Below are 8,671 nucleotides of genomic sequence, written 5' to 3'. Positions count from 1 at the left end.
CTAGGATGGCTCTCGCGGCTTTTACTAGGCTATATTCTCCAGTTAGTTGCCTTGCTTCTTCATCGTTTACGATAAGGATATCCACCATTGTCATTACTTTCAGTAGTGCTGGCATAGCACTATCCATCCAATAATTCATGGTATCCATAGCAATCAGGTGAGGACGCCTCTCCATTTGGCCGATTACCTTTATTTGAAGTTCTGGATCTATATTACCCAACATCAAAAAGTCGGAGTTTTTGTACTCCTCAGGAATTTCGGGATCAAAGTTTGCCAACACATTGAGATCGGTCTGTAGGGTATCACGAGAATTCATATCGTGGTGATACTTACCACTCCAGAAGAAAGACTTCTCTCCTTTTCGAACCTGAATCCCAGAAGTGTCAATACCTCTGGCGTTGAAGTCCGAAAGAACCTCTTGTGGAAAATCATCTCCCACAACAGATACTAATCTGATCTCTTCTGCATAAAAGGAGGAGGCTAACCCAACATAGGTAGCAGACCCTCCAATAATTTTATCCACCTTTCCGAAAGGTGTTTCGATTGCATCAAATGCAACAGTTCCGACAACTAGTAAACTCATCTAGCTTTTATTTAAAAAAACTTCACGCAAAGATTGCACAAAAAACTTTTAAAGACTAATTTCGCGTCGCATTATTTACGAAGTGTACTCCACTTTATGTAATCCATTCCTCAGTAGCTCAGCTGGTTAGAGCGGCGGACTGTTAATCCGTAGGTCGTAGGTTCGAGTCCTACCTGGGGAGCTTGCAAGAGCTATCATCCTATATGGGAAGATAGCTCTTTTTTTGTTTTGGCGCCTTCCTATCTGACTCAGGTCAGTCGTTTCGCTCTACCTGAACCAGCCCCAAGCAACTAGGCAAATCTAGTACTTAAGAATTGCGAGTTATACGGGAGTACATAAGAGTTATCGCTTTATCCTCTAAAAATACCTTTTAAACAGAAACTACTCACAGCCTAAATCGAAAGATCTCCACTTTAATAATGAGTGTACAAAGAAGAATCAGGCTTACCTCTGTTACCAGGAATCGACTAGGCCAATTTTTCAATGGCACTTTCGGAGAGATTATACTGATCTTGATAGGCATCATGCTGGCCCTATGGTTGAATGAACGGAATACAAGTTGACACGATATCAGCCAAGAAGAAAAAATATTGGAGCAGCTAAGACTTGAATACGAATAGAATGTTACGCAATTAAATGAAGGGATTTTGATGCGCAAGGAGATCATTCAAGCTGCTATTAGGATTTTAGATCAAATTGACAATTCCTATATTGCAAATAGAGATACTATCATCAGTAAGCTACCCGAACTTAGATGAGGACTCATTTTTGATCCAATTCCAAATGACCTGATTGAATTAGGCAACTTGTATCTGACTAGAAATGATAATCTGAAATCCATATTGGCTAACTGGCCTTCAGATATTTGTTAACTACAAGAAATGTAGAATACAAATAATAACGCTCTTTCTACTAAAAACTGGATTGCCTAGGGGGGTAACAAGCGTTGTTTGATAGAATGGTTTTGCGCTGATCTCAGCTTTGGATCAACTCGTCAGTATTCTACAAATAATTGGTTGTAGAAAAAACTCCAGTTATTTCGGAAATCCTAAGGAAGGTTAAAATTGAAGAGCCCGCTGCAACAGCGGTCGTTGGCATTCAGGTAAACATACAATCAATAGTGCGCGGTTGAAATTTGTCCTTTCATCAGAAAATGCTTATTGGATAGAGGAAGCACAATTGGTCTGGATCTCAATCCCCCAACCGGTATAGTAGAGCATTTCTTACCCAAAATATACTAAACAAAAAAAGGCCGTCTCAACGAGACGGCCTTTCCTTTATTCGATTTACAATCGAGCCTAGCTTACTTATTTTTCATATCAGTAGCCTTCTCAATCACTTCTTCTACAGCTTCACTAGCTGTTTTGATAGCCTTGATAGGCTGATCTTCCGTACCAACAGCCTTCATAGCTTTGATAGGCTGATCGTCAGTGCCTACTGCCTTATCAGCAGTCTTTACAGCACTCTTCGTACAAGCTTTCTTGCTTGAGCAACAAGCTTTCTTCGCACCAACACCAGCAGTTTTCATACCAGCAGCACCTTTCGTGCAAGCAGCTTTACCAGCAGTCTTTGAGCAAGCTTTCTTCGCACCCGCACCTTCAGCAGTCTTTACACCAGCAGCGCCTTTCGTGCAAGCAGCTTTACCAGCAGTCTTTGAGCAAGCTTTCTTCGCACCCGCACCTTCAGCAGTCTTTACACCAGCAGCGCCTTTTGTACAAGCAGCTTTACCAGCTGATTTTGAGCAAGCTTTCTTCATACCAGCCCCTTCAGCAGTCTTTACACCAGCAGCGCCTTTCGTGCAAGCAGCTTTACCAGCTGATTTTGAGCAAGCTTTCTTTGCTCCTGCACTCTTGCTACATGCAGCTTTAACAGCCGGAGCTGCTTCTGTATCTACTACGACCTTTTCTACTGCCTTTTCGATTGTTACATCTGTATTGCTTTGAGCAAACGCAAAATTTGCGCAGCATACAAAAGCAACCAGCATAAAGAATTTCTTCATTGTTAATTTATTTTGTGAAAGTTTATTCAAAATTATACTAAACCTAGCGGCAGGCAAAACTTTTAACATTCTTTAGACCTCTACCTGACTATTAAGTTAAAGATTTCTAAACGTTACCGCACAATCTGTAAAATCACATCAAAGTTCTGTAACAAACCTCAATTTCCATGCCTGTCAAGCCGATTTATTCAATGACAAACGAGGAAACAGATTTGCCTCCTGACCATTTTAGGCTCAATTGATAGAGACCACTTGCTAGGTTTAAAAGTGCTATATCAGTCGAAACACCGGTAAAATTGCTTTGCAACAGCATTTTACCTGTCAAATCTGTTATGGTCAATTGATAATCTTGCTCTTCATTCGTGCTAATGCGCAGATATTCGTTTGCTGGATTCGGTACAAGGCTAACTTCGATTTGATTTACAGTTTCTAATGCTACATTAGTTGGTTCTTCTTCATCCAAACTCTTGAAGAATTTCCACATTTCTACTGAAGCATTAATATCTGTTGTATTGCCCAACCAATCATGTTCCCAATCTTGGACCGTATATAGTTGCAAAGGTACATCAGAGCAGTTTTCGTAATTGTCTAGTGTAATATCAAATTCATCAGCAGCAAGGTCTTCTACCTCAATAACCATAGGATCTCCGCAAGCATTATTTTCAGACCAGAAACCAACAGTTTCAGCAACACTACTGAGTCCGAAAGCTACGGTACCGTCGTAGCTAACAACACTATCTGCTGTTCCATGTAAATGCAATACGGCAACAGAGCGACCTGGGTCGCAGGAATCTAGAACAGTATTCGCCATAGTGCCCGACATCGAAGCCACGGCTTTAATCACATCATTCATTTCGCAAGCCAGTCTATGGGACATAATGCCGCCCATCGAAAACCCGCAACTGAAGATTCGATCGGAATCGATCTCATAGTTCTCACTTATTTTACCGATCAATTCGACTAAGAATCCCATATCATCCACATTGGTATTGAGAGGGGTTCCACTATTCCAAGCAGTACCTGCAAAGGAAGATACTGCATCTGGATATACACTTATAAAATTAGCAGTGTCTGCAATTGCGTTGAATCCCACATTTTGCATGATTCCACTTCCAGTACCTCCCAAGCCATGTAGTACAAAAAGTAGAGGAACCTCGATGGTTCCATCATAGGCTTCTGGAATGTAATAACGATAGCTTCTTATCAATCCATCATGTTCGATGGTGCCCGATTCTACCTGTGCAATATTGCTTTGCATCACTGTGCAGCAGATAAATAAGCAGAGAAATAAAATTTTCGATATCTTCATCTTTGTCTTTTTATTCGCGACGGCTATCTCAATAGAGCTAATTGGTAGTTCTATTCACCTAGAAAGATACTCAAATTTGGGCAAGCATTACATGTAAAACATAGCAAGAGCTGAATGAGCGACACCTTTAAACTAAATAATAGATAAGTTGTGAAAATTCTTCAAACTCCCAAGGAGCGCTTTACTAACCTACCTGGCTATAATTTCCAAGAGAATTATCAGTTGACAAAAGATGGACTGCAAATGCATTTTATTGATGAGGGAGCGGGCGAAACCATTTTGTGTCTCCATGGAGAACCATCTTGGAGTTTTTTATATAGGAAGTTTATTCCAATTCTCAGTCCGGACTACCGAATCATTTGCCCAGATCTAATAGGTTTTGGTAAGTCTGATAAGCTAGGAGCTCAGTCCGACTACTCCTATCAAAGACACTTTGATTGGTTAGTAAACTTTATTGAAGAGCAGGAATTGAAAAGGATTACTTTAGTGGTGCAAGATTGGGGGGGATTGTTAGGCTTGGGCATAGTGGGGGCAAAGCCAGAATTGTTTGATCGCATAGTGATATTAAATACTTTCTTGCCAATTGGTGAACGCAAGCCAAGTAAGGCATTCACCGCTTGGCAAAGATTTGCGAAATACAGTCCAATTTTTAATATTGGAACTGTCTTGCAAAAGGCTACTTATACAAAGTTATCCAAAGAGGTAATCGCTGCATACAATGCTCCATTTCCATCTGGCAAATACAAGGCAGCAGCTAGAATTTTTCCAGCCTTGGTTCCTACCTCGCCTGATGATTCAGCTGTACCATATATGAAACAAGCGCGTGAGGTATTGGGCAATTGGCAAAAACCCTCAATAGTATTGTTTTCGGATAAAGATCCCATCTTGGGACGAGCGCGAAAGTTCTTTGTTGAGCTCTTACCCACTGCAGAAGATCGAGAAGAATTTATCATCAGAGATGGCGGGCATTTCCTGCAAGAGGATCAGGGTGAAACCATTGCAGAGCACATCTTGACTTTTATGCAAAAGCATGATTCAGTAGAGTCATTTTTGTGATCTAGATTGAGAGGGCCAGAGCACTTGTTTGGTGCCCAAAGTTGATATTGCAGCAGATTAGAAACTGAGGTAAACTGACTTTACTATGAGCAAATTTCCATCTGTGATTCTCATACTGATCAGAATAGTTATCCACAATGTTGATAACAATGTTGATAAATGTATCAGGTATAAGCACATTGTGTTTGATGGTTGGCAGCTTGTATTGCTATGAAGAAAATACTCAAAACGCTGAAAAAAATCAGCATTGATCGAGCTGCTTATCGAACTGTTTCCGAAAAGATAGCTATGCTTTCTAACCCGAACTTAGGGTTCAATATGTCCAATTCTTACACAGCTTGCAGGACAACTACCTATGAAAGTCAAGCGATGATTCGCAGTCATCCATGATAATGCAACAAGCGATAGTGATTATCCTACATGCTTTATCAATAGTTATCAAGCAGTGCATGCTATTTTTTAAGGACGGTAATTTCCAATTGAAACACAATCCCAAGATGCTTTCCACTACTATTGCAGTGTTATAAGCGGTAGAACCAACACCAGTATTGCTGATGTAAAATCAAATTTTCAAGCAATATGATATAGCAGTGACGAGCACAAAAAAATGTCTGGGCAGTCCAATCATATGCGCCCCAAATACATTTATTTATAAATATATTCTTTTTTTAATTAAGTGGAATGATGAAAATATGTTCTACAATTCACTTTTTGATCTGGATGGAACAAATAGTGTGGAGTACTAAGAGGCTGCCGAGGTGCCTATTCAGATGATTATTTGGTAGGTCTATGCCTTTCTACCCCGCAAAGTCAGCTAGTGCAAAAGTAATACAAAGATCGGAATATAAGTTATCCCACAAAACGCTTGGAAGGTGACTAAGAATGCAATGTTTTGCCAAGTAGCATAATCAAATTGCTCAGTAAGTTCATGTAGCTAGCCTAGCAAAGTTTTCGTTCGACTGCCTTTCTCAAGGTAAGGGAGCCTACAATGCCAAGCCAAGCATGATTTCTAACATGCCAAGCTAGCAACTATTGCTTCTTGCACAGTGCCCTACACAAGGCCCTTGATACAATAATGGTCACTAACAAATCTTCATTGATGATAGTAGTTTGATCGATTGGGTATTGATTGAAATCGGGAATCAAAACCTCACTCAACCTCAGGCTGTGCTAATACAGAAGGATGTCAGAGCACTCTCTGTTGATGGAGGTGATACAATGCTTTTTTCAGCTTTGTTTGCCAGCGAAGAATTAATGATAGTATTGCGTTCTAGCAAGCAACTAAATGTGCGAACTGCATTAGAAAATACCATCCAAAAAGGAACCACTGATTTTAGTAAGAGCGCAAACATATCTGGAAGGACAAATCAACTGTATAAAGCAAAATTGAAGGCATTTAGAAGCCAATCGGTGCGCTATTGAAGATAAGGTTTCTGAGTGCCGCGAATTCTGAGTTTTTCAAAACTTCTGATTTGCTAGTTCTTTCTTTGAATGCTAGGTTCAGCCTTCATATCTTCTCCTGAGTATTTGCTTTGGCCGCTTGGATTCACCACCTTCCAAATGCTGAATTCTTCCTCTTCTTTCGCTTCCATTCCGTCACCGTAAATGATGTCGCGGTCAGTGACAATCTTAACTGGTTTATTGGATACGATCAACTTCTCCTTTTCCTTATAGATGAGCTCATCGGTTTCCAGTGTTTCATTCCTTGAGTTTATCACAACTACATTGTCACGTACATTGACTTCCTCCTTGTTCTCATACTTTCTTCCGTAGTCAGCACTCAGTTGACTAGTCACTTTTCCATTTTCATCATAGAATTTCATTTCTACTCCATCAGGAAATTCTATGAAGGGTTGTTCGGTTTTGTGTCTTTGGAGTGTAAGGGCTACCAAGCGAGCTTTAGTCTTACCCTTTTCCGTATATAGAACCTCTACATTAGTTGATGTTTCTACAGCAGCTTTCACTTCCTCTTCAAAACTGTCGAGTTGCTCGATATCTCCTTCGGAGCAAGACAGCATAAAGAAACTGCCTGTGCACACGAATAGGTGCAACAATTTTTTGAGTTCTTTCATGTGAATCATGCTATTTCAAAACTTGGGTAGGAAGGCTAAGTAATACAGAACAAAAAAAAGGGTGGCATGCCCCTAAGGATGCCACCCAGTTGATTTTTGATTTAGAATCTATTTCTTTGCCCTCACAGTAGTGCTTGCTCCAATCCAGCATCCAACAGTATATGAAGAGCCAACTGCCATATCTCTAGTAAAGAGATCCTCACGTGTTGGGAAATAAGCAGCATACTTTCCAATCAATTTGTTTGCCTTTCCAGCTATGCTCGGATCAACAGATTTTGCTTTGGCAAACATATCCACTGCCACCCAGGTCACAGCCCATCCTAAAAATGGATTTTCGTTTTTGCATCTCTTCCCACTGGAAGCATACATTGTACCAATCATTAAGTAAGGCTCACCCCATCCTGGCTTTTGCTCAGCAGCTAATCTTGCATACTTTCTGGCTTCACCATATTGCTCTTTTTCATAGCAATAAATTTTAGCAAGAGACCAATAAATGTCACCTTTATCATTAGGATCGGTTGCTTCCGCTAGTCCCTTATTGAACAAGTCCATTGCTTTAGTTTCATTGCCTTGTTTGTAGTAGGCGCTAGCTAGGTAACGGTACTTATTTACGGATGGCTCTAGATTGTTGTACTGTTCAGCAATTTCTAGGAACAGTGGATCTGCCGTACAATCATACTTTAGAAGCAAACCGTAGGCTTTTTTCAGTACGGCAATATCATTTGGGTTTTCTCTATACTTAGGTTCATAGAAAGCTTTGGTTGAAGCACAATCAAAAATGTCTTTTCTACTAAGCTCTTCCAATAAGGACTCGTGTGTTTTGGTCAATCCATCAAGTGCTTCCTGATATTTATCAGCACTTTTATGACCAGCATCGACATTGTGATTTACAATCTTCTCGATCTTTTCATACGTTTTGACCAATGAAGTATCTGCGATTTCTTTAGAGTTATATTTTTCTACTTGAAAGAGGTAATAAGGGACCAAGAGGTAATAGGCTGTCTCATTTCCCAATAATGCCATTGATTCTTCAATCAAGGTATTGATTTTTTCCTCGTTACCTTCTTTTCGATGTAGGTACATTTGCTTTGCAATTTTCCCTTTCACCGTTCCTGCATCTTCAGGAAAACATGCGATTCGCTTATCATATATCTGGAAAACTGAATCCAGATATAATTGCTTTACATCATCACTTTCCGCTGCTTTTCTTTTCTGATTATACATTTTCTCACCAGCAAAGTAGGTGGTCTTACGTAGACCAGGTGCATTCTTTACTACAAATCTCCAATGCGGCATTGCGTCCTCATAATTTTTTTGCTTGTAGAATTCATAGAATAGCGAGTATTGTGTAAGGCATTCCTGCTCTTCACCAATAAATTTTGGACAAGCACCTTCCTGTGCATTGCTCGTGCTGGTCCCTACAGTGAGGAATACCAGACTGAGCAGAAGCAGCATTAGATTTCCAGATAGCTTAGTCATTAGCTCAATATTTAAATTAATCAAATTTTCGTTTTATAAACCACAAATCGTTGAAGTTGACACCGATGGTGGTTCGGAAGAAACTTTCTCTATATAATTGCTCTCCCGTTGTTCCTCTTTGACCTACCTCAAAAGAAAGGTTTAATCTTGAATAGAGGTTGGTTTTGATGATC

General features: G+C 40.1%; 1 non-coding gene across 1 annotated transcript; it reads left to right on the top strand.

Moving 5' to 3' along the window:
• The first annotated feature begins 690 nt into the window (after window positions 1-690).
• trnan-guu (transfer RNA asparagine (anticodon GUU)) lies at window positions 691-764 on the top strand. Its single transcript has one exon. It is a non-coding gene; the product is annotated as a tRNA-Asn (tRNA).
• Window positions 765-8,671: the final 7,907 nt, after the last annotated feature.

Source organism: Stigmatopora argus, unplaced genomic scaffold (assembly GCF_051989625.1).
Source record: "Stigmatopora argus isolate UIUO_Sarg unplaced genomic scaffold, RoL_Sarg_1.0 HiC_scaffold_236, whole genome shotgun sequence".
Taxonomy (NCBI): domain Eukaryota; kingdom Metazoa; phylum Chordata; class Actinopteri; order Syngnathiformes; family Syngnathidae; genus Stigmatopora; species Stigmatopora argus.
This window is presented reverse-complemented; position numbering and strand designations above follow the sequence as displayed.